Source organism: Crotalus tigris, unplaced genomic scaffold (assembly GCF_016545835.1).
Source record: "Crotalus tigris isolate CLP2741 ecotype Arizona unplaced genomic scaffold, ASM1654583v1 scf7180000018777.2418813, whole genome shotgun sequence".
NCBI classification, from domain to species: Eukaryota; Metazoa; Chordata; class Lepidosauria; order Squamata; family Viperidae; genus Crotalus; species Crotalus tigris.
In genome coordinates, this window is record NW_024097195.1 from 1953578 (window position 1) to 1981015 (window position 27438).

The 27438-nt window shown below is 38.5% G+C and overlaps 1 protein-coding gene and 1 long non-coding RNA gene across 2 annotated transcripts in view; one reads left to right on the top strand and one right to left on the bottom strand.

Moving 5' to 3' along the window:
* Window positions 1-433: 433 nt before the first annotated feature.
* Window positions 434-26245, bottom strand: LOC120313733. Its single transcript, XR_005558241.1, has 5 exons — window positions 26107-26245; window positions 17481-17593; window positions 2886-3054; window positions 1166-1227; window positions 434-649 (listed from the first exon to the last, which is right to left on the bottom strand). It is a non-coding gene; the product is annotated as an uncharacterized LOC120313733 (long non-coding RNA).
* Window positions 26219-27438, top strand: part of HIPK3 (homeodomain interacting protein kinase 3) — a 68869-nt gene continuing 67649 nt past the window's right edge. Inside the window, exon 1 of the mRNA XM_039355928.1 lies at window positions 26219-26702. The gene's annotated coding sequence lies outside the window, so the exon portion shown is untranslated. The remainder of the gene's footprint in view (window positions 26703-27438) is intronic.

Sequence of the window (27438 nt, forward strand, 5' to 3'; positions counted from 1 at the left end):
AATAATGCTACATAAAGAATGTGTATCTGCTTTGGGTCTTCTTCATGTACCCTCCTATCTGGTATACGTTACATATGTAGAATCAAGCTGCAGTTTCATTTATTAATTCAATTTCAATGGGTGCCATTCAAGATGCAGCTCAGCAGAGTGTATACAATTAAAAGCAACAAATGATAACCAATAAAATAAGTTATGCTAAAACATGTTGCACTGGAGGCAGTTCAAAGTAGCAGCATAATCAGAACGGGTTCACAAAAATCTTCCAGTTCCTGGAAGAAGAGCCAAATTTTCATAACTTTTCAGAAAGTAGGCAGACTTGGGGTCATCAGGATTTTTGGGGGATGGTAATGATGGATTTCATACAGCAAGTATGGCAACAGAGAAGACACACCTCCTGGATCCAGTTGATACCATTTGAGAGTTGGTACCTGGAACATGCCAACCCCACAACAAGATTTTATCTTGTTTAATCACTGAGAGTTCTTTGGGATCAGAGTGCTCTACAAATGTAATTAATAAATAAACAAATTGCACTGATGACTTTTTCAAAGAAAAGCTATTTTAATATTGCACCAATTTTCCAGAGGAAGATGTTTGGTTTCAGTTTATATGTTCTCTTGTCCAGCTTTCCCGATCATCTTTTCCCTTCCTAACCGTAAAAAAAATAGCAATGAAAACAATTATTTATTTTTAAATATACATCCTTTCCTGTTCAGTATAGTGCCAGTGTTGGTGCCTCTGGCCTACTTGTTTCCTGCTGCCAAAAATGGCCCACATTCTTTGGGTTTCAAATTCAGCACTCAAATAACTTTTATGCCTCTGTTCAGAATCCTCAAACCCGAGCCTCGGTTTTTGTAAACAAGCCTGCGAAACTGCATCACTGATCTTGGATTCTTTCCAGGTTACACTTTGTACTCTAATAATTCATTCCTGCAGCACCTAGATCTGTGAGAGCTCACATTTTCTGTGAGCGCTTGGAGAAGGGTTTCCGAATAATAAAGCCAGAAGACATGGCTTTTAGCAAAGATTATGAAATGTATAACATGAAGGGTCTAATGGAAAAATGAGGCCAACCTCATACTAAATAGAATTCGTTCCCAATAGCCCCAGAATAGAATTAGTCTAATGCCTACAAGTGTGTATTATATGTTATCTTGCTACTGACCTTGCTTTTCTGTAGTAGGTCATCCATTGCCAAAGTCATATTTATTCAGTTGCTTGAAAAATCTGAGATAGGGCAGAGGTAAATTATGCAATTGGCAGAGCTGCAGCTTTGTGATGAAACATATTGTACTAAATTGGTCTAGGGCAATGTGAAAGTCTTGGTCATATCTTTCGCTCCTCATTGCTATCAAGTGCAGTAGACTTTCTCCTTCTCTTATCTCATGTCAATTGGAAAACAAATTGGTTGATTACTGGATGTAAAATCCTTCTATTGATGAAGTTGATTAACTACCGTGTTTCCCCAAAATTAAAACCTTATATTTTTTTTGCCTCCAAAAGAGGCACTAGGCCTTAATTTCGGAGAATGTCATAACTTAGGACCACCACAGCCAGGCGTTCCACACCCCAACACCTGTTGTGCCACTGCTTGACTTCTTCTACGGTCACTTGATGCCACTTGCAGCCGGACGCCATGTTGTGCATTGCGCTGTTGCCGTTCTTTCCGGCAGGACACCGCATGGTGCTTTGTGCCATTTCTGCTGCTCACGGCAGGATGCTGCATGGCTCTTTGGGCCGTTTCCGCAGCAGAAATGGCCCAAAGTACCACACGGCCTCTTGCCGCAAGTAACAGGAGTGGCTCGAAGCGCATGAGCAACAGAAGTGGCCTGAAGCGAGCGAGCAAGGGAAGTAGCCTGAAGCACTGCGCAAGCAATGGAAGCTGTTCGAAGCACTGCACAAGCAGTGGAAGTGGCCCGAAGTGCCATGCAGTATCCTACTAGAAGGAGCGGCAATGGCACAATGCACCACATGGTGACCAGCCACAAGTGGCGGCAAGCAGCCACAGAAGTAGTGGCGCGATAGGTGCTGGGGTGTGGGAGGCCTGGCAGTGGTAGTCCTACCAGTAGGGTAAGCGGGTGTAGGGTGTATGGGGCAGCTTCACCCCCTCTGCTCCCGCCCTTGAGGTTTAGGGGTGTGCCTCGCCCCAAAACTAGGCATAGTTTTAGAGTATTAGGCCCACCCCCAAAAATCAAACTAGGGCTTACTATTGGGCTCAGTCTAACTTTCGGAGAAACATGGTATGTAGGTGTAGTTGTCAGGACTGGTAAAGCAGAAGCTGGACAGTCTAAAGTATTTCTTAAGCAGAAAATTCCTGAATTTGAACAGAAATAAAAGTATAGTTTATAGCAGAGGTCTCCAGCCTTTCCAGGCTTGGGGCCCAGAGAGAAGGAGAGCATCTTCTAAATTGGTCTGCGCATGTGCACATCCAAATGGGGCCACGCACACCAGCATGGCACTAGCGGCCTCATTCGTGCATGCACAAATTGGTCACGCGCACCTGCCCAGCCCTAGCAGCCCCATTTGCGCATGTGCAAATGGGCTGCGCACATCTGCCCAGCGCTAGCCCCATTCGCGCCCACATACATGCACAAACGGGGCCAAGGGTGCTAGCATGAATGTGGAGGAATATGCACGTACGCGTCAGTGCACCGGCCAGCCATTGCCGCAGCATGCTAGCCAAGGGGCCACAGCCCATAGATTGGGGACCCCTGGTTTATAGTACAATAGGTCAACAGACCACCTCTGTGATACAGGATAGACCCAAATATCATAGCTCCCACCAGAGTAAATCATGTCTTAGAAAGAATAGCAGGTATAAGTCTGGATATTATTAGACAATAACATTTTCCAGCAGTTGAAATTGATTTCTCAGTTTTCCGTACCTGGGGAAGTGGGAATGAAGCTTTTCATCTGTGAATTGGACCAAGTTGCTGTCAATAATGAAGCTTAGAGAGACCAAAGGATCAGATTGGAAAAAATATTGAAGTTTTATCAGTAATCTAAAGTAAAACATGATGTTGCATATCCATTCAAATAGGGCGTTCAGGGAAACTATATGTATAAAAAGAAAATAGAAGAGAACCATATCAGAGAGAAAAATTCAGAGCTTATTGCAATTGTCCAGGTATTTCCAATTAAAATTCATTCAAGGAGCTAAAAGGATTAGGATTTAAGCCTCAGTGATAAAAAAAAAGAGGCTTTACTCTGTGCATGGATTTTGGTCTTCAAACTCTAAGATACAGTTCTGTTGTTAACTACAAGAGTCTGGAACTAAGCCCTAGAGTAGATCAAGTTTTAATTGCATACTGTACTATTCTGCCAATTTTATAAGATAGTCTATTTGAAAATCTTCATTATTTGTAAAAAAATAAAGAGTATAATTGTGTCAGAATTCACATACAGGCTTGGTAATGAATTACAGGTCTCCATACATTGACTCCATAGTTCAGCTCTCAGCCTGCTACAGTGCAAATTAGGATTCTAGGCTGCTTCTCCTACCCTTCAGATTTAATAAATAATTGGAAAGGTCATATGGTGACATTTGGCAATTGAGACACACTATAAACCTCTCTCTTCCCACATAGCAAAGTGGTCCAAAAATGTTACCATCCAGTTCTACAAAGTGGAGAAATCTAGTAGGGAGCCATACGTGAACGCCAACACTATGAGCATGGTCAGCAGTGTCCTTGTAGGAGAGCTGGTACAGTCCTGTTGATCCTTCAGGGGAGACTATGTAATATCTTGGAATATTTGGAGGTCCCTAGAACAGGGAAAAGCTGGAAAGCATTTGGCAGCAGGCATGAGTGGTGGTGATGAACAGCCTGAAATGATGATACCTGACCTGAGACATTAACTTATTATAAGCAACTTCAGAAATCAGATTATGTGTCTGGCCGGCAGCTCATATAGCAATGAAAGAATTGCTTTATGGTGACATTTCTCCTGTTTGTTTCCCTATCTGACTGTGGAAAGTAAGCAGATGATAGATGGAGGGTTATATCCTATAGATGAAACTGAGCTTGCCCAAAATATGCTATGAACTGTCGGCCTCTGTCAGAAATAAAATAAGCTGTTCTGGGGCAGAAAAGAGCCGCACAAGAACAAATGAAAAGGCCCATTTTAGAGAAGAAATCAACTTTCAAAGGATAGCATTCAAGTCTTTGATATACTGTAGGTCACTTCTGTTTAAAGCTAAGGAAACTGTATCCTAAAGCCTCTTTGGGTACTAGAGAGGATGGAACAGATGGTTGGTGGTCTGAAGGCTTGGCACAGTGACAAATGTTGCCAGGAAAAAAACTTAGTTTTGACATCTGCTCTTATGAAAACCCACCCAAACTAGTTTGGGTGGACAATCATGTCCAGCTGACTGCTGTTATGGCAGAGCTGCCACACTTTTTCCCATAAACAAGAAAGGACATATAACTGGTGGCTGTGGAGGGCAAAAGGAAGGGAAAAAGTTTCTTGAGGGTCATTCATCCAAGCCCAGATATATGGGTTCTGCTGTTGCTGAACATGGATTCCTTTCTGGCCCCTAGGGCTGTCAGTTATGAAAGGCGGGATTTATTTATTTTATTTAAAACATTTTTGTAGCTGCCCACCTTTTAACCAACTCTGGGTGGCTCCCAAAGACCTAAAAAGGTGTAAATTCACATTAAAACTATAAAACCAAACCAATTAAAACAAGAAAAAACTGGTGCCAAATCAAAGTTCTAAAGTGCTGGTCTTCTCCCAGTGCTTGGGGGGGAAAGACCAGATCTTCAAAGCTTTATGGAAAGCCAATAGGGTAGAGGCCTGCCGAACAACGAGGCAGAATGTTTTATAGTGTAGGGGTTTTCACGGAAAAGGCATACATCAGATGGCAATATTTAGAGGCAGGGACTAGGACTAAAGGCAAAGATTTCCTAGTACAGAATGATGATTGGAGCAAGGACATTGAAAGTATTTTGACTTACAATGTAAAACATCAATATCCTTATTCTGTGATTTACCAAGGTAAATGACAGCCCCACTAGGCAGACCAGATCAGGAAATCAACCTCACGAAGGCTAAAACTACTTTCATTGAAATTTGGTATAATAATAGACTCTTGCAGATCTGATCGTGTTCTACCCCATCCTCCTTATAGTTCAGTGAATTAGGGAAGTATTTGCCTGAGCTGCTTCAGAATGCTATCTTACTGAGGACCTTAAAAAGCTCACCTCTTTTGCCTCAGTAAATGTTTCTGATTATCTTCAGTGTTATCTTTCTTACTCTCTACATTAAGAGAAGAGAGGAGATAGTGCCAATCCTAAAAAAAATCTTTGCTGATCAAAAGCTCTTTATAAAAAAATAACTTTGGTTGTTTCAATAGGGAGGAGTTGCCCAGAAAGAAAATAAGAGGCTGTCTTCAAATTATAGAAGCACAGTTATAAGAGCTGGTTGTCACACTGACAAGGAGGCTAATAGTTATTTGTAAACAATCCCCAGATACAAACAAGTTAATCTTATCAAAAAAGATAAGACTCTTCATTTATAGACAAAGTCTTTACTCTCTCTCTCTCTCTCTCTCTCTCTCTCTCTCTCTCTCTCTCTCTCTCTCTCTCTCTCTCCCCCCTTCCCTCCCTCCCTCCCCCCCTCTCTCTTATTTGAAAATAGAATTGGCATCAGAACTTTTTTGTTGCTGCTTTAATTTAATAATCAGTGAACAGTTGTCCTTGGGATTAGCCGCTTCTAATCCAGGCAGTTAATGAGAAATTTCATGACAGTATGTAGTCAGAGAAAAAGAGAAGGGGAAAAACAGAGGGAAGATGCAAAGAACAGTATTTAGATTATAGAAGGCATTTTTTTGCATGCTCATATTTTTTTAGATTTTTTAAAATTCTGCCTTTATTATATTTGTAAATAAATCAAGGTGGTGAACATACTCAATACTCCTTCTTCCTACTTTTATCCCACAACAATTACAACCCTGTGAGGTGAGTTGGGCTGAGAGTAACTGGCCCAAAGTCACCCAGTCAGTTTTCATGCCTAAACTGGGACTAGAACTCACAGTCTCCTAGTCTCTAGCCTGGTGTTTTAGTAATCTGGGATTTGGATTTGTTCCTTGCTGATTTGAGAATGTGTCAGTTGTATTTTCCTTCTCATTCAATTCATGGGACCCTAGCTGGGATTATGAGTTACAGGAAGGCACCAAGCTGGAAAAGGCTGTCATCAATGTCTAGATTAAAGAACCATTATGAGGCAGCACCTGTTTGTATCCTAACTGAATTCAGTCCTTCTTTCAGTATTCCAGTTGGGGCTGGCAGTTGCTCTAGGGATTAAATTATTTAAAGCCTTCAGCTGGCCAACATAGGCAAGCAATAGCTTGTAAAATACTTAATCTATTTTTTTTTAAAACTCTTTGCAGGTTGGCTTTACATAGACTGTAAAACTATATGCAACTGTCAGCTGCTGCTGCTTTTCTTTGTGGATACTTGAAATGTAGATTCCTTAAACAATTCTCTTTGCCTCTTTTTAGAATAAAAATAAAATAGAGTAATTGCTTCTTAGAAGCCATCTAAATATATTTTTACAAAGCAAAATCTTGGGAATGTTTTCCCAGTGCATTGCTTTCATCACTGTTCCACTTACAGGTGCTGACATTTGGTAGTGTTGCTGAAAAAGAGCAAAGAATACAAAAATAAATATCTCTTACACTGTATAGTCTGGATGTGCTTATGGAAAACTTTATTTTAATATTGTAACATATTGCACTAGCAATATAGGCTCTACTATATAGGCAAACAGAATACGTTTAATTAATACGTTTAATTAAAGTTTGACTTTGTATAAAATACAGTATATCTATTTCTGGGATTGGGGATAGAGAAAGGCTAATTCACTACATTAAACAGGGCAAATGCATGTGCTAATGTTGCACATGCTTTGAACATTATTCAGAACATGTATTTTAGAGCGCAGAAGAATGCAAACAGCATCACTCTAAACCCAGATTGAGAAAAAATAGCTGTTTTGATGAACTGCATTAACACATGACTGCTTTAACAAGTTGCTTTAAATTAAAATACATTTCTTTTTACATTTTTAAACATTTGACTCCTTATAAACAAATAATCATTTTAGGCTGGCAGACACTTGTAGACACAGTATAAATTAGACAATTTGCAATCTGTACTCTTTGAGAAACAGGAAAAAATAGATGTCAATAGATGGGCAGCTTATTGTATTTTTAAATTATGGAAAAACCATTGCCATTGGAAAAAAGATAAATAGTAATTTTAAAGAAAGAACTCTAGGCATATTTATAATGATCAGAATAAACTAAACATGACTAAGTAAAAAAATAATTAACAGAAAAAAGATTCACATAATAATGCTGTATAATTGATGATATAAACTCAGTCCTTAATGCTATAATGAACTCTAGACTGTCTAGTTTCATCTTATCATTTCTAGAACACAACTACTTTTGAAAAATAAGAGAACAAACTCTAATACTGGAGTCATTTCTTAAAATAAGAAATATTTGAACTTGTTCCCTTATAAAAAAATATTGTTTCAATATTTTCTTGTAAAAGAACTAGGTAAAATACCTAGCATATATCCATGTTATATATCAAAGTGACATATTGTTTGAAATGTTGGATGATGTGAAATGGGAGCTGCAACTCAAGTCTCCCTTCAACCAATCTTCTACTTTTAGCCCAATCTGCTTCTATCAGCCCTCTCAGGTAAATAAGACAAGAAATAGGAGTAGATGAACTAATTCCACTTTAGTGTAAGGCTACATTAACAAAATCTTGCAAGTCTGAAGGCCCAACCTTCCTGCTACCACTTTTAAGTGCTTTATCCATTACCGTGAGTCCTTCCTAGGTTTCTTTCTCTGCCTGCTAAGCCACTGGGGGCTCGGGCCTCTCTTGTCTGATTGTTTCCTAGGCCGCATCTCTTCCACTTTTTCCCCAAGGTCATCTATGCATTCCATTAGAATGTCACAGGGAGCTTTTGTTAAAAAAAAATGGAAGAGGGACTACTATGTTCACAGTTCTTTACTGGTTCATAAAAATGTAAACTTAAGAAATAATAATCACATCTGGACTAAGAACAGGCAAACCTTTGGGTTGAATGGCCACACTGGGTATAGTGAGGGAACACACTGCAGGCGCTGCCTCAAAATGGCTGTCATGTGGGGGGTTTTCTGGTTCTCAAAATAACTGCCCTGATGAGCAATGCCAGTCACAAAATACCCGTTAATCAAATGGCAAACCAGGTTTCTTACTTTCTCTTCCATATTTTCCTTCCTTCCTTCTTAGCAAGGCACCGAGTTACAGAAACTAGCCCGTATATCTGTGGACTTCCAGAAGTATTCTTGTAATTAAACATGGTATTAGAAGCTGGTTCTTTGCTTTGCAGCAGACTAGGTGCCCAGTAAAGAAAAAAAAATGAGGAAGATCAGGAAGCCAGGCAGTTGCTGAGAAAGACATTAGTAGGCACATTGACATGCACTGATGCTGTGACAGAAAAGTATCCATTTAGCTGTAATTCAACTACACCCTGAAAATAAAGTCAATATTGAATAAACCAAAATAGTAGATCCATACAATTATTTAAAAGCTTGCTTATAAAAACAACACACCAGAAATATAGGATGGAAACCTAAGATGCAAGAGACAGTCTACATTCCACTGTTTATTTACAACGATAACTTGCTCCATTTGTTAGAAGTCTGCGTCCCTCAAAACTGAGGGCTCCTCTGTGTTGTTATAGGAAGTCCTCATTTAGGAACTACTCATTTAGTGACAGTTTTGCAGTGACAGAAAATAAATTTACAACCAATCCTTGCATTTATGACCTTTATGACAGGAAAGCTGAAATAAGATTATAAGCAAAGTCGCAGTTTCACTTAGCGGTCAATTTGCTTAAGTTGCTGGTTCTAATTGTGGTTGCTAAATGAGGACTACCTATATACATAAACAGTATCAGGTCATCTGGTACAGAGAGGTAGAATCTATTTACTAGATCTTTTTTATATAAGAAATTTGATATGCATTATTTATAGCTAGAGTTAATGATGCATTTTTCAAATTTGCCAAGCTATTCTGTAACAGCATTTTAAACTATATTTTTTGTTGTGTGTTAAATAGTTAAAGGAAATATTATATAATAATTTGCATACATGACAGACTTGTTAAGAACGATATAGGCATTGTGCTTAAAACCATGTTAAATTCTCCTGACTCAGCTGCTTAAATATGTGAATATATAGTAATATGTCTGATGGCTCATTAGCCAGGAATCCTCATTTTTTCTTAATTCCCATGCTCAATTGCTTCATTTTCAAACTTCCTATGATTCTAATCTATGTCTCTTTTCCTTCTCCTTCTTCCTTGCATTGTTTTTTGTTTAAGTCACAAATATTTGTGATAATCGATAAGTTTGTAACTTTCTTTTTAGCCTATTGTTTCTTAAATGGAAGGAGATTTGCTGACATATTCTCTTACTGTATGCTTAGGAAGATAGGGAGCCATTTTGGAAAAGAGCACCATAATCTATAGCATTCCTCTATACAAATACAGCTTTCTTATCTTCAAGGATTGAGGAGAACATAATGATTTAGTGTCATATAGATAGGTTGGACTTTGGTTCATCTGCTCTAGTGTGACAGTATACTGGAGTTCAACAGCATATACTATACAAAGCTAGTCTTATAAACCATAAGTATAGATTATTATAACAACCTAGAAAAAAGCTTTGCTGCTTGGGGAATTCTGGGGGTTGAAGTCCATACCTCTTCAAATTGCCAAGATTGAGAGAAACAGATCTAAAATAGTACTAGTTACTAATTGTCTCCTAGGATTCAGGCAAGATTTTTTTTTTTAAAAAAAAAAAATCTGTTTGGAGTTGCTAGGAATTGAATCTGGAGCCTTGTGCATGTACATTACCCTTGAGTTCTGATGCTCCCTCTGTCTTATTTCCAGCTTACTTAAGTGGGACGTTATCAGAGGTTCTCAATTATATCTCAAAGAAACTCAAAACATATCTATGGGAATTCAGTTTATTTTATATAGTGACTTTCCTGTAATATATTAATGGAAACTACTATAACAATGCTCATCTTTGATTTTGGTATAGCTGTTTCCTATTCATGGGAAAAATCTTTTGTATTTTCTTAACTATTTATAGGACTCCTTCATATTTTCTGCTTGTTATAAGAAGCATTTGAAATAAATGTTCACCTCTTAAAGCAGCAAAGCTTATCTATACTTGAGCTAAGCTCCTAGACATGAACACTATTTATGGATCAGCAACTGAGTTTACAAACTGGGTGTAGATGTGTGTCAGTTTGAAATACATACTTAGATTCAAGATACTAAAAGCAGCAATTTCTACTATTGAAAGTTATTATTTATAAGCATTTATACCCAGTTCTTCAGCCTGGAAGATTTCTTGACATGTTTATAGAAAATTAAAAACTAAACAATCTCTACTTTCAGGCCTGCAATCCAAATAATGCAATCTGAAAAGAAAGTGGATGGGAAAAAGAAACGAAAACAAAGTAAGTGTGTCCATGTACCCATTCTTAATGTTTTATGCCTCTTATAATGGAAAGCAATAATGGTAAGCAATAAAATGTGAACTATGCACGGTAATCATTAATACTGTCAACCCAGCACCATCATCTTAGCAACTGAACTTTTGCTTTAACTCAAAAAAGCACTTGATCTTAGTATAACCTTGATGATAATAAATAGAGTTGTTTGTTATCTATCTCTTAGGTAAAGGAAAGCAAATTAAATTTGGTAATGACTGCAGAGTATTTTTTTTTCTCACTGTGCTTTTGATGTACATTTTAAACTGTTATCTGAGCCTGTTTATATGACACAAGCAGTCTAGTGATTGTTCCTTTCAGAGCATTTAATCCTTCCAGTCACCAAAAAGAAGATTAAAAAGCTGTCATTTTTCTTCCTAATATTATTGTGCCTGAAAGGGTAAAAATTCATAGTGACATTGTTGGGGTCAGCACTGCTATGGACATGGCTGAGGATGCTGAACCCATTCCCATCTGTTCCTACTTCTTTACATCCTCTCATGTAATCACGGGGAAGAAATGAAAACAGAAAAGGTCAGAGTGGTTGGATGACATAAGAAGAGTTTTATATATATATATATTTATTTTGTGGTCACAGACCAAAATGCAAGTGCAACAAAAGAAAACACAAGAAAAATATGATCACAAACAATTAACGCCAGAAGCCTTGGCTAAAGGGAATTACAACGTTCTCCTCTAATAGTTACAGCTCTTAAAAGAAATTTAGAAACCTGAGAAGAAATATAGGAGGAGCCATCCCCTAGACAATATAAAACCAAATTACTAACATTAGAACCAGAGGGATCAATTCCAAGGAGAAGCAATAATTTAATTCTGGCTGTATTATACATAGGGCAGTATAATAAGACATGCTCCACAGTTTCAATTTCAGCCCTATCACAGGGACATAAGAAGAGTTAATTGATTAGGGAGAATCAATTTAGGTCAAATAAGACTGGGTCCGTGATTAAATATAAAACCCTATATTAATTGGCTGGATTTGGATATTGTCTCACCATTCTTGTCAACCCCCCCTCCCACCATGATGCAACTGTGTTGTAAAAACAGGACCTTTTCATGTACCCAATAGATCGCATAATGCATTTAAAGTACATGGATCAGTTGAATTGCTCCTAAACTTATTTTATATCTTTGTGAAGGATCATGTGCTGGCAAACACGTCTGCATGAGGACAAAATCTGGACAGAGATGCTTCTTTTGCCTCTATACGGCCCCTGAGGGAGTAGGTGAGTAGCCAGAGCATGTATCAGTGACAGGGTTATATAACATAACGTCACAACTCTCACACATATTCTCTAAACATGTAAAAGGATCATTTGAATTTCCTCATTCCTGGACTGAAGTATGCTTGGATTTCTTGGAGAATTTTGGTCAATAAAATATTAGACGAATGAAATCTCTTATTCAATTGCCAAACTAAGATCTAGCTATACCTATTCTCTTGGGAACTGTTTGAAGAACATTCATTTAAAAGCATACTTAATACATTAATTTCTCAGTTGTGTTGCCTAATTTGGTCTAGGTGATTACTTCTTGTTTCCATCTTTTTTAAAAAAGAACTGTGGCACAGTTTTATAGTGAAAATAGTTGTTTCAGAAGGGTCACATTCTTTCTGTGGTAGCTCATGTTATTTCAGCATGTTATGGAAAATTTTGCTATGAGAGAAAATTACAGTCATTCTAACATTTTAAATATGTAGTATGAAATGTTAAGATGGTTATGAAATCTGTCAAACTTTGTTTTTCCATTCTCCCTACATACACACCTTTGTACAGACATCAGTTTAAAACCATCTCTCTTTAATATTCATTTTTCTGTTCCTCATTCTATATCAATGATTCCGAAAGAAATGGCAACAATGTAGGCTTAGTTTAGATTAAAATATCTTTGGAAGCAAAAACAATTTTTGTTATGTCTGGCATTATAACATTGTTGGCCATGATGAAAACCACATGATACTTAAGCACTGAATTCTATTATTGTTAGAATATTAATCTTCTGATAAAGGCCTACGTAGCCAGGACATGTTCTCAGTATGTATTTATTTCTGCCCAGGCTGCTCTGCTTTTCATTCTCCTCCTCTATTTCAGTCTTTACTTACAAAATATTTGTATTGCATAAGTCTGCAATAAAGTGCAAAACATTTTTTCCTGTGCAATAGCAGGGAGGAGAGTTTGCAGGATGTATTAGACATATTCTCTGCATAATTTCCACTTTTCAGCCCAGCTCTAACTCTTGGTACTTAAATGCCATGATTTTAGGAACTTGAGGTAGATAAATGAGAGTTCTATCAGGGACCTGTTTGGATTGTTGGCTTTGATTCCAATATTTTATATGCATCATCATGACAGTGGATCTCAGTATACTTTTAGGTGTTGCAGTCTTGGGGCCAAGCGGAATAGCAGCCAGAATTTCAGATTCAGAAATTAATTTCTATTTATACTTAGTGTTATCAAAATGAGAAAACTAAGTTAGAAAAGTAATTTAGGAATATTTATAACCACCAGTAAGATCTTGAAATTGATGAAGATCAATTTCTATTAATGAAAATGCATGAACTTTTTTGTAAGCAATGGAAGCTTTTTATGTTACTATGTTTTGGGTAATGCAATAAAAGATAAATATTACTATGAATATTTTGAAACAAAATCTTGAAGTTAACAGAGATAAATTAAATCATATTTTAATACCATATTTGCATTTTAGTTACCTTTGGGAGTATTGGGAATTTTATTTAAGATGGTTTTCTTATTATTTTGTAAAAATGCTCTGGACTGTTTTGAATAATAATCAGTCTATGCTACAACCATGGGCTTCCTGTTGGTCTCACATCCAAGTTCTACCCAAGTCAGATTCTGATTCATTTTCCCAAATAAGTTAAGGTTGGCTAAGCAATGCCCCTTGTTAGTGAATGAATAATTGGATCAAAAAAGCAATTTTTATACATGCCACAATACTGAATCATCTTCCAATTAATTGACATCTGCTGCATTTCACCTGTGATAATTTATTTTTAAAGTCCAACCGATGTATTAAAAGTTCAACCTTTTTTTTTTTTTTTTAAAAAAAGAGTGGATATTACGTGAAAGTTTGCATTTTAACACTATTTGGTTTGGTGCTCAATTTGACTTGACCCAGATTTTCAGTAGATGACAAAATACTTCTGAAAAGTGCAATTCTTCCAAAACAAGCATATTGATTACAATAAGAAGAATTACTGTACTACTTGGAGTTGCTGATTTTATATATATATATATATAAATATATATATTTGAAATTACAAATATTTTAATAACCTACTGTATTAAGGGATAAATAAAATAATTGTATCTCAAATTAATTATATGAATTTATTTTTATTCTAAAAGTGGTCTTAATAGACTATACACACTCTTATACTGTATACAAACACAATCTACACAAACATTTAAATTAGCTAAAAATATGTGTATCAAAATCTCTAATATTCAATAGAAGACTGCATACAGGTTATCAAGCACTTGTATACCATTTTACGGATGTACTGCTATTAGTTTTGTGATTATATTTTTTCTAGTAAGATCACTATTAACAGTGGAGATAGTGTTTCTTTATTTTATGAAAAATATTAATCTGCTGACAGTTTTGCTTACCCATGGAATAATATTTAGATAATTTAGGTTTAGAATATAGGTATAATGGCTAGTGAACATAATGAAATTCATAAGATGGGGATTATCTCATAATATTTTATTTAAAAATACTTAGAGTAAAAACTACAGCGAGATATTTATCATGTTTATAAATAGCAATGTTTTTCTTTGAGGTATTTACTAAGTATTTTTCCTTGTTACTAAACACATGATTAAGACATGCTATGCATACTTATTTGAGACCACAATGAGCATAATAACATTTACTTCTAAATAGACATACATAATTGGGCTGTAGTAACTATAATTTTAAACAGGCTTATTATCCCAAACTTGTTAGAGGTAGTCCTCAGGTTACAACAACTGATTCAGTGATTATTCAGAATTACAATAGCTCTAAACAAGGAGGACTTATGACCAATCCTTGGAGTTCTGGTTGTTACAGTATCCCTGCAGTTACCTGATTGTGACTTGGGCACTTGGGTGACAATTTCTGTTGTTCCCTGCCAGCTTCCCACCAGCAAAGTCAATGAGGAATCTGGCAGGAAGTTGGAAGATACTCCTGCTCCAACTTCGCCCACCTAGTCTGCATAGTATCTGTGTACAGCACTCCCACCATCCACAGCATCCACGGACATCCATGTACTTAGAGTGCCTGCCTGTGGCACTCTCAACTTCATGACATCTGCATATTTGCCCATGCTCTGGAGCACCTGCCCACAGTGCACCCCCACCCTCACAGCACCCAGGAACACTCTGGAGCACCTGCCCATAGCATCCCCTGCATCATCTGAACACCCACCTGCACTTCAGAGTGCCTGCCTGCAGCACACCCTGCTTCACCATGGTAGCACAGTAGTTGGAATACAGTATTGCAGACTAATTCTGCCGACTACCAGCGGTTCGATTTTCACCAGCTCAAGGTTGACTCAGCCTTCTATCCTTCCGAGGTCGGTAAAATGCGGACCCAGATTGTTGGGGGCAAAATGCTGACTCTGTAAATTGCTTAGAGAGAGCTGTAAAGCAGTATATAAGTCTAAGTGCTATTGTTATTGCTATCACCTAGGTACCCACATGCACTCTGGACTGCCTGTCCATGTTCCTCCCTACAGCACCTATGCACCCACCCTGGCTGACCTGCTTCCCTGGGATTGCTGCCTCTTCCAGCTTAACAACGTGGATGCTCTGCATGTTATGATGGCAAATCTATGGAATGTAAACTTTGGAAGATGCAAACAATTCTTTTGAACTTTTTTTGCAAACATGCCAGTGTTAAGTTATCACAAGGTCATTCCAAATACGTCAGTGTGGTCTGTCACCAGTTCTGTAAACTGCATATTTAACCTCTGGCAAAAGGAGGAGATCCAGAGATTGACAAGACTTCTCTCAAGCAGTCTCTTTATGCAGATTAGTCACTTTACTGAAGAGCTCCAGGAATTGAAGAAGCAGAAATGACACCTAAAGCATTGGTGGAAGAAGTAAAGAAAAAAGAACATTTTCAAATGAGAGGTGTGTAGAGATGGTGAGGGAGAAAGAGGCAAAAAAGATAAATTAGGGGGAAAATGCATCATGACACTGTGATACATACTTGTTCCTTTTTGTACATGTGTGGTGAGTCACTCACAAGTACGTATTATACATAATTTCCATCACAACATCACAGTGTATTTTTCATTACTCTGTTGAAGACTTTGGAATCTGCAGATGTCTTTGGACTGCATACATACAAGTACAAGCTCGTGTTTGAGCTGACATTATAGCAATAAGGGAGGCAAAGTATCAGTGAACTGTCAGCAGTCTTATTGAGGATGGCAAATTCCCTGTTAGGAAGGGATGAACAGATAATTCTCCTACCTGGTTGGTTTTTTTTTTTTTGCATTGTACTGGTCAGGTCATTCAGGTTTGAGAAGGTCTTGGCTCTTCCTGGGCAGATTCTGATGTAGTGGCTGGACCAAAGTCTAGTTATGTTATCTGCAGCTCCTTTCAGCTAGTATGTTTTGAGGAAGTGAACAGGGTGCTACTCTGTCTCAAGACTTCTGCCATTTGTCGGCTTGATCTAAACCTCTCTTGATATTTTGTGGGTCAAGGTATGTGTGATGAATCTAGAAGGTTTTCACTTGGGTAGAGGGATGCTGGCAGTCTTATTTATTTATTTATTTATTTTTAAAATTTATATGCTGCCCAATCCCTAGGGACTCAGGGTGGCATACAAAATTAAAACAATAAATATAACAATAAAACAGTAAAATAAGTGCATTCATACAGCATGTCCCAATCGTATCCCAGCCCCCCTGGGGACATCAACCCCAGGCCTGCCGGAACAGGAGAGTTTTAATGGCTTTCTTAAAGGCCGGCAAGGTGGGAGCAGTTTGAATCTCGGGGGAAAGTTGACTCCACCAGGTTGGAGCCACCACAGAAAAGGCCCTTCCCCGAGGGCCCGCCAGCCGACATTGTCTGACCGACGGGACCTGAAGGAGGCCCAATCTGTGGGACCTCACTGGTCTCTGGGAACTATGCGGCAGTATGCGGTCCTGTAAGTAACCTGGTCCTAAGCCATGAAGGGCTTTAAAGGTGATAACCAACACCTTGAATTGCGTCCAGAAACCCACAGGAAGCCAGTGCAGCTCGCGGAGGATAGTCTGCAAAATCTCTTGAAGGAGATTTTGCAGACTACCTCCTTAAGAGGCTCTAGACGTAGCCCTTTTTGAGAACTATTATCCAGTTTCAATCTTTCTTTGTGGGAAAGGGTGTTGAGGCATAAACAGTGATTCAGATGCAGAATACCCTAGAGGAAGCAGATTATAGCAATAGGAATATCATTTAGGCTTATATTAAATAGAAATGGCCATCCAGGAAATTTTCCACTGTCAAAAGAGGATAAAAAATTGGGAAAGCTAGTGGATATGGAAGTCAAGGTGAGTAGCTACATACTGCCCCGTGGCTCTTTTCAGCACTTCCTAGGTGGTTTACAATACAGAAGTATCATTTGCACATTGCCCCCAACAATCTGATTCCTCGTTTTACCAACCTCCGAAGAATGGAACGCTAAGTCAACCTTGAGCCTTGCCAGGATCGAACTCCAGGCTGTGGGCAGAATTTGCCAGCAACAGTGCACTTAAGCACTGTGCCATTGGGGTTCTTTTTATGTGGACCATTTTATTTGTACCTTCTGGATTCAGTTCTAGTCATAGGACAGAGAGCACTGGCATCAACTAACTCAGTTTGTGTCAATTCAGCAACAAGGCAGGGTGTCCTGTTACCTGAATTAGAAGAGCTCATGTCTCCTGATTTCCCATGTACGGCACTGGTGAGTCCTGCCATGACATAGGCAATCTCTTGGCTTCTTCTCTCTCTTTGGACCAGTGTTAAACCTCTGTAAACAATGATTAGGTTTACTATGAACTAGAGTTTTTACCATATAGACAGAACATGGTGAAACAAACTGTTTTTACTCTTTTTATATTGTTTTTTTTTAATGTTTGTAAGCTGCCTAGACTCACTGAAAGTGAGTGGGTAGCCATATAAATTCTATGGGCAGCCATATAAATTCTGTAACAATCAAACAAACAAACTGGCTTCAGGTTGGCAAAGGAATGTGACAAGGCTGCATACGCTCTTATTTATTCAACCTATATGTGGAATATATATTAAGAAAAGCTGCATCGGAAGAAACAGGAGGAAGAAACACCTGTGGTATGCTAATAACACTATTCTAATAACTGAAAATGCAAAAGATCCGAAAGCCCTGATACTAAAAGTCAAAGAGCACAGTAAAAATATCAGACTAAAATTAAATAGAAGGAAGACCAAACTAATGACAACAGGTAGAACAACCAGCCCTAGAGCTGGCAATGAAAATAGAAAAGTCAATGGTTTCTGCCTTTTAGGATCAACTAAAAGGATCAAACAATCAAGAAACACAGATAGTCACAGATAGCACTTGGTAGAGCAGCCATGAAGGCCTTAGAGGAGACATTCAGATGCTATGATGTCTCTATACTTACAAAGGTCAGAATCGTGGAAGCTATGATATTCCTTGTGACAAAAGAAGCAAAAGTTAGACTACAAAGAAGCAAGATAGTACATCCTTGGGAGACTTGAAAGAACAGGTTAGGGATAGGTTGTCATAGAGAAAATCTTATGTAGTTGCTGGGAGTCAAAAATGACTTGGTGGCTCACCATAAACGAACTTTGGTTCCTTCATCCATGTAACAAACAACACAGAGAAGATTAAGAGTGCAGTTCTAAATACACTTACTACAAAGTAAACTCTATTATTGAAATGTACTAATGGGTGGCCATACAGTATGTAGGAGTGTATTGTAGTAGATCTACAATACTGTGCATATTTACCTGCTGAACACAGTGAGACATTCTATCAACTGAACACTAAAAGAGGCAGATTTTTTTTTCCACTTTTCTCTATTCAATTAACTCCAGTATATGTACTGAGACTTGAAAAAGATAAGCAGGTGGGGAAAGAAGGGGGCAGGTCAGGAGACAACAAATGTGGGATACTTTTTACATTGAGAAGAATCTTCCATCTGTTCTTGCCATATCCGATTACTAGACACAGTGGTTAGATTCTGAATTTTGATAGGATAAAAATTAAAATGCAAAACAAAGACCGCCTGTTAGTTCAGGTGTTTTGTGTTCTTATTATAGAATGTTCAGGGGGGGGGGGAATACAGAAGGAGAGCAAAAAGCACTTTCTTCATTTCCACATATTAATTGCTGTTTCCACACTTTTCCATCTTGGCTGTCATACTTTCTACACCGACAATTAGCACTTTGGAGGGAGTCTAAGTGGGAAATAATAGCGTTTAAGCTTCACTAATTTCCCCTTTGCAGTTGGCTGTTAATTTATTTACTTCTATAATTATGGCCCCATTACGCCAGAGTCAAGATTAAAGAACTTTCCCTGTGAAAAACAACAACAGCCCTACTTCAATTCGCTGCTCTTCTAACTCTGTCTTACCACACCGAGATTACCAGTGCTTTCTTCTAAAAGGACTAATAACTTATTCTGACATGTGAAATTAGTGACACATCTATACTGGAAATCTGCAAATTGCATATTGGTGGTGTGCTAATGAATTGTGTTATGCTAGTTTTTAAAGCAAACTAGCACTTCTGCGTATCAATGCTTGTTACTCTCTAAAAGTCTGCAATGGTAAGTCACCTCCACTGAAACTGTATGGGTCCTTTTTGGTAATAGTTATTCAGTTTGCGTCATAAATTAATATTATTTGGCAGACTGCATTTCTGTTTTTATTCCAAAATTATTCTTGTGACTTGATATTTTTAAAAGCAATTTAATGTGTTATAAGAATCGTTCTATGAGGCAAGCCTTCAACTTATTTTAAGTTACACCACTATTTATTCAGTATTTTCAGCAATGGATTCTGGTCCTATGTAAATTCTAGCTAAGTTTTATTGTTAAATTTAACAATAGCTCAAAAGAACAAGTTGATACAGTTCCACTGTGTGAACAGTTGTCTGTTTCTGCTCCTACTTGCTAACAGTGAAATGTAATAATGAAGATGATAATAATAATTGCTGGAAAACACATGGTTCTGGAGGACTCTTTTCTCCTTTCCCAAGGGGCCGAGTAATCCTCCAGTCTGAATTTCATATATTAATCTTTAAGCACCCCTACCATATGCTTATATATTAGCATAAAAGTATCCAATACAGGCGGTCCTTGAGTTACAACCATTCTTTTAGTGACCATTTGAGAAATGAAAAGTGAAAAAAGTGACCTACAGCAAGTCCTCACATGACTGTTGCAACAGCCCCATAGCTTTAGCAATAGCACTTAGACTTATATACCGCTTCAAAGCAGTGGTCAACTTTCCCGTCTCTGTGGACCGGTGGCAATGAGGGAGAGGGGATAGTTTCACATGTGCATACAACGCTTGTGCAAATATAGCTTTGTGCATTCACCTGCCACTTGTGTGGCCTGGTTTTCAACGGGCTGTGGCATAGCACTGGGCAGTGGATCGGGGATCGGGGATTCTTGTTTTAAAAGACTCTCTGGGGGGGGGGTTATATATTGTCCCCAACAATCTGGGTCCTCATTTTACTGACCTCAGAAGAATGACAAGCTGTGTCAACCTTGAGAATCATCAGGATCAAACTCCAGGTTGTGGGCAGAGTTTGCCTGCAATACTGCACTTTAAATACTGAGCCACCAAGGCTCCCACAGTCACATGATCAAAATTTGAGCGTTTTGCAACTGGCATGTATTTATGAGCATATAAATAATAAATCCTGGGATCATTTGATTGCCATTTGTGACCTCCTCAACTGGCTTCTGACAAGCAAAGGCAATGGGGACACCAGATTCACTTAATGACCACATGATTCACTTAACAACTGCAGCGATTTGCTTAAAAATCATGGCAAAAAAGCTTGTAGAATCAGGTGGCAAGTCCTTTAACAACCACCCTGCTTAGCAATGGAAATTCTGGTGCCAGTCATGGTTGTAAGTCCAGGACTACCTCTATATAAGATTATTGGACACTCGCATGCCAATATATTAAAATATGACATGTGATATTGTTTTAAGACCAGTGGAACAATAAAAATAGTAGCTTTCCCAGCTGTGGAAGCATCCCAAAGATGTGTTAAAGCAAAACAGTGATAGAAATGAGCAGGTGTTTATCACTTTGCTTTATGTCCATAAAGTTGTGCAGTTACAGTCATTTATCTTTCGTTGTACTTTACAAACTAACCTATAGGAAAAATCTGTAGCCTTTGAACTGTTTTGATTCTGTAAAAGGCATACTGTGCTGGTGAAAAGCAGGATTACATTATAATGGATGGGGTGGGGTGGGGTGGGGGAAGACGGCACCAGTTTTACATTTCAAGGAAATATTCTATGTTACTATCCAATGAATGTAAATAATGTGACCCCGCTCAGAAGGAATGCTAAGCTACAAGGTGGTCTCTTTGTGTTTGACTTAATGTGAATTTCACCCATTATGATTTAGCATTATGTACTAGTAGGGTTTGCATATTTTCCTTCTGTCTGGAGGAGTTACAGCATAAATGGGGAATGACGTTATGTCATTTCATTATTAATTTTTCAGTCTTACCCTCTCAAAAAGGGAGTCATTAACAATGGTATTTGTAAGCTCTGGCTGGCTTATATTACAGAGGCCTGGCTATAACAATATCAACAGTGTAAGACTGTGGTATAGCATCCACTCAACTTTTGTTTTCCTATCTGAAAAGAAACAAATTTTTAAAAAGTTAATTCAAGGAATTTGAAATTTCTTGTGAAGCAGTAAATGTTACACTATGACTGTTCGTTTTTTCCCCATTGTTTTTGTTTTAAAAATAAAGAAACAAATTGCTTCCAGTGGCTTATTTTCAGTTCTAATGGATGAAAAACATACCTCAAGAGCTATTTTCTGACTTAGTGAATATTTACCAAGCTTCCTGCCAGCCTATAAATGTACAAACATGAACTTGGTTACTCATTAGCTTTCTTGAGAAAGTAAAGCATAATAATCATGTAGAAAACTGGTTACGTATGTAGTTTTAACTGAATGTGGACAACAAAGGGATCTTTATAGATTAAAACTGTTTCTTCAGAACTGCCTAAGTTGATGTGAATTTTTATAGTGGCTAACTTGTTTACTGGAGTATCTCTCTCTCTCTCTGGGCAACAGCTTAGCAAGATTAAGGTCCATTGAATAAAAATGTATGCCTGCTTTTTAAGAAGATGTAGTTGTCCTAGGAAGTGGTTATGGATAACAGAAGCAGATTGATGCAATGCCATGCTTTCAGCAGCAGTTAATGGACTCTTCTCTCCAAGAAGGATTCATGCTTCTGGAGTACTATGCAATTTAAAAGAGTGCAGATGGCACAATCCTTTCTGGTATGCTTAAAGATGATCTACCTTCTCTGTTTTATACTTTCTCCACTTGGGGCCTGTAAAAAGCTTAGTAAGTCTACTATTCTGGAATAGACAGCATGATTAGCAAATTGTCCTCACATACTTTTAGCAGGAAAGATGTCACATATTTTTGGTGTTGTTATTATAGCTAATGTACCATATAGTCTCTTATTTTTAAGGATGCATTGAATGAATGGAGAAGTAACTATTTACTTTAAACTCTCATCAGTGAGTATTATTCAATAGCACAGAAGGGGAGGTTTAAAACAGAAAATATGAGGCAATATGCATGCATATATGACTGTCATAAACAATATAACTTAGAGGAATTTCAACGCAGAAATGGAGTGAGTGCTCCAAATTTGGTAAAGTAAGAAGCCTTGACTGACAGAATGGGTGTGTGAATTCTTTTGTAAATTGTAATATTTGCATATGACTGAGGAACATTAATGGTGGCAGTTAGGGTACTTATGTTAGCCCCAATGAAAAGAAAATAATACTGTACTATAAGGTTTTTATTCTTATCCAGGAAAACTTTGTATGTTATTTTCTTAACCTGACTTCAGTAGAATCAATCCAAATCCAATTTTTAAATGCTCTCTTGTGTACATATTTTGTAGTTTCTTAGGTATAAGACTTTGATTGATATTTATCTATTAAATCTAGAATCTTGAGAGTCTGAATGTGTAATATATGAATTCTTGTGCCTTTTTACTGCATAGGAATCCTCAAACTGGATGAAATGGAATCTTTTGTTTGGTAATATGTATGGTGGTTGATATATAGTGATTGATATATGGGCATTTAGAGTCTTTATTCTTATTGGCAGAGTCTGTAGTAATTATTTATTCACTGTAGTGCAAAGACAACTGAGTACTCATATACTGACATCTATGAAAATTACTTTGCTCTTTACTGTACAATTGAACTCTCCTATAGTGGAAGTAAGTAAGATGAGATGATTCTTAATTGCGGCCATATTTTTCAGGCCACTACTTGAAATATGGCTACATTTGCTAATACAATCTTGAACCTAGAATGAATTAGTTTGGCCATGGAAATCTGAATATGAAGTTGTATTAATTTATCTTAAGATATAAAAAGGTCCATATATGAGGACAAGGACCGAAGTTTCTATTACTTCAGCTCTAGATTAGAGGGCAGGGCTTTAGTTTGTAAGGCTGCCTTCTAGGATGGCTAAAGATAAACATCAAAATGAGAGCATAAAGGCTTGTAGAATTTAGAAATCTGAAGTTGATCTAAACACAGAAACTGGCTGTTTTTAAAGCATTTGTTAATATTCCTAGTGAAATAAGAGTAAAAAAGCTGTTGTATTTGGTTTGATGCTCCATGTTTATCATCCTTGATCTGAATTCTGGCCTGGATCTGAATTCTGGCCTGGAGAAGAGAATCCATACTAATAGTTTAATTTCTATGTTCTTTACCTAAGATTGTCTAATTGTTCAATTGAAGAGCCAAATCTTGTGACTGGAAGCTTATTGTACTTAATAGTAAAAGATAATAATCCAGGTTCTAGTCTTCACTTTGTTTTCAAAAGCTTCAGTGCAAAGTGCCAAGCTTAGGACAATCAGGCTGCCTCAGACAATTACCTTATAAATTTAGACTGGACAGTTTGTCCTTTGATATTCTAAGAACATTTCTTGAGGTTTTTTTTTGGAGAGAGGGTTATAAAATTTATAATTTCAGTTTTTTAAAAAGTTAATTTCTAACAATGAGTTCTCGCTAAAAGTCCTGTTGCACTGAATGTTCTTTTTAATCCTACTGAGATCTCCAATGGAATCAATATACTATACTATAATTTCTATTTTATCATTTATTAAATTGGGAGATATTCCTTTTTATTTAAATCATCCACTATATAATTAATATCGAAATTACACCTTAGAGGAATAGGATGTAGCCTATTGATTAGAACAGTTGACAGAATAGCTGATTAACACTGATTGGATTTTCTATCTTATTCATTTATTTTATGATTCTTTCTATGTTGTTTTATTATAAAGATGGAGTCAGATGGTGGCAAAATTGAATAAAATAAATATTATGCTGCATTAAATTTCATTTGCAGACTGGCATTTACATAAAATTGTGAAAGTGAACAAGCGTTGATTGATGAAGAAGACCTTTAACTTCTGACATAGTATTTGCCAGGAACTGGAGTTAAAAGTTTGCAAATACTACAAATACTGTATAAACTTCTTGGGACATGGCACAAACTAGGCCCCAATATGAAGTCAGCCTGTTTGTCTGATAAATGTTGTTCCTAGCCATTTTTACAATGTCAAAGTACACTTTTGGCATAGATTTTGTCCATTATAATTAGGAAGCTTAGGAGTTGATCATTTGCTGGGAGAAATTTGTTATGTTACTTGTTGATGAAAATAATAATAGCCCTAAATCAATATTTAGGAATTTCAGTTGACTCATCAATGTAAATAAACAATGAATCAGGACTCCAAACAGCATGATTTTTGAACAAATAAAGAAGTATGCCATGCCCTCTTGGGACATTCTCCAGTTAAAGTTGATGGATGAATTTAGCTTGTACCAAATTGCCCATGCCCTCATCATTCATCCATAGATAACTCAGGTAAATAGGCCTCCTAAGAGGCTGCTGGGAAGTGTCATTCATTACTAGGCAGCTCAGTGTTCAAAGGTTGTACAACAGATCTCCAGAAAATAGCTAAATATTTTGCTTTTCCCTTAGTTTTTCAGTTACTGCCAAGCTTCTTTGGCAGTGTCTGTTTTTTACTAATAGGAGGGGCTTAATTTTTCCCCCTGGAGGTTTATTGTCATGTAGGAAGTGTGAAGGAGATTTTATTTGTGAATAAAATAAATGATATGTAGCAAGTATGGCTTTCCTAGCTTGTATGGCTTCATGATGAAACTAGAGTTCAGAATATATAAAATTAAAAGGCTGCTTCTAGGGAGATCTGTAGTATACATTCCTAAGGGTCATGTTTAGCTTAAAATGTCATAATCTCTGAAAACATTTTTTCATTATTCGGCAGAAAGAAGAAACATCTTATGAATCCGAGTCCTTTGTGGCTACGGTAACCTTGGGAAGAGGCCTTTACATTTGCATCTCATTAACCATCTTTTGTATCTATATTTCATAAATATAAATCTGCATGTAACATAGGTCTATGAGGAATTAACAAATCGAGTGATGAGTCTTGGTTCCAAACTCTAGTTCCAAACTGGACTCAAGTGATCGTTATCTAGGCAACTATTGATGGTGGCTTTCTGGAGAAATAAAAGTGGTAGCTATTAAACCATGCTTCTTTTTTGTTTGTGCCCAATGTGGATAATGATTATTAATGGAAGCATTTAAGATGTAAATAGTTAATTTAGTGATGGTCTCTGAAAGGCAAAGCTAGAAAAATTGCAGTAAATGTACTTGAAAGAACCCCCCCACACACACCCTTTTGGGCTTAGTTTTTTAGTTTGATATATTGTGCACATACAACCTATGAAAAGAACAGGTGGCACCATGATTGTACTTGTTTTTGGACCATCATTATCCAGTACTTTTAGTCAGTTGGTCATCATGGCCAGAAATAGACAAAGGCTTCATTTTCATGTGGATACTCCGTGCAAAGGAGAGGAAATTCTAGTTGCGAAACAAATTGCTTATTAAAGTTTAATTATTAAAAATGTTTCTCAAGCAAATGAGAAGCAGGCTACTTATTACAAGCAGATTGAAGTGAAAACAGCTTTGAGCTCTTTCAGAGATCTACTTGCAAATCCGCCTAGCGGTTAAGTGGACTTGGCTTTTGGCTGCAATCCTAAATCCCCTTTAAAGGCAGCAGGGCCCTTTGCTCGTCCCGCCTGAAGGTCGGTCTCGGTGCTTGGGAAGGAAGGGCGATTTCTTTCTTCCTCTTTCCCTCCCTCGACACCAGTTTATTGGGCTCTTCTGCCAGAGTCGTACGGCACAAGCGAGGGCAAAAGATGCTCACCCAGAGAAGTAGGCGGGTTTCGGATGGCGAAATCCAGATAGCAGACGGCCGGTAACCAGCCGGGGGCGCTACAGCTGCGGAAAAGGGCGGGCCGCTTGCGCTCGCCGGGAGATCCCCGCAGGCTGGAAACGGAACTGAGACATGTCGGAGCGGCGTTGAAGAAGCTGCCTCGGCTTCGCAGCCCCGGGAGTAGAGTGGGCGGCTCAGGGCTACGACGGAGGAGCCAGCTGCGCTCGTTCCCGCAGGCCCCGCCGCCAAAGAAGCGGGAAGAGAACAGCCGCCGAAGTGGGCGGTGGCAGCAAAGGAAGTGGCGGCGGCGGCAGGCTGGATCCCTCCCCGGGAAGATGAGGCAGAGGCCCGGGGAGCTGAGCGGGCTGAGGTGGGGCGCTTTCCTCACAGCCGCCAGGACAAGATGGCAGCGGCTGAGGAGGCGGCGGCAGCAGCAGCAGCACCAGAAGCAACAGCAGCCCGGGGTTGAGTCGGGCCTGGGAGGCGCCTCCTTGTAGTAGCTCTCTGGTCATGCCGAGGGCTGAGGTGGCGGCGGCGGTGGCGGCGGCGGTGGCTGCGGAGAGTCCAGCGCTGCCTGATCTGTGAAGGTAAGAGCCGGGGAAAGCGAGAGAGCGAGCGAGTCGGGCTGTTTGTTTTTTTTTTCTTCCCTGGGGGGGGGGCGGGAAGGGCGAAGCCTCTGGGGCTCATCCTACCCACCGCTGATCTTCGGGGTCGAAAGTGGTGGGTATGGGAACGCGGCTGAGGCAATTCTCCTCCTGCCCTTAACTTTTAGCTCTTCCTGGGGTTTTTGCTTTGCTCCTTTTCGCGGCCCAGCGCGCTCGAAATGAAGCTGTCCCTGTAGAGGGGATTTGGTTCGAGCAAAGTCGGGGATCGGGCTTGGCGTTTCCCAGAAAGAGAGCAAAAACTGCCCTTAAGCAGGTGGGTGTGGAAGGAAAGCCCTCCGCGAAAGGGCGAGCACAGGAGGAGGTTTTTAGCCCCCCCGGAGACTTCGGTTGCTCGGCTCTTAATCGCCGCTGGGGTTTAGTTTAGGAAAGAGATTAGAGCGCGGACCCGGGTCCCAACTAAACTCCGTGCCTCGATCCTGGGAAGAGGGCTTGCAACGATACTTTTAAAAACTTTGCCTTGGCAGAGTTTAGTTGCAAATTTTCCGTTCTTCCCGGTAGCGTCGATGTCTGAACAAGGGTGCCTTTTTGCCACATGTGGGCAAAAGATATTAAAAATCTCCCTCCCCCCCCTTTTTTTAAAAAAAAACATTATTTACAGAGAGAGTGTAAAGTATAAACGAGCTTTCTTGGCGCCGGCGTATATAAGAGCACCTAGTTT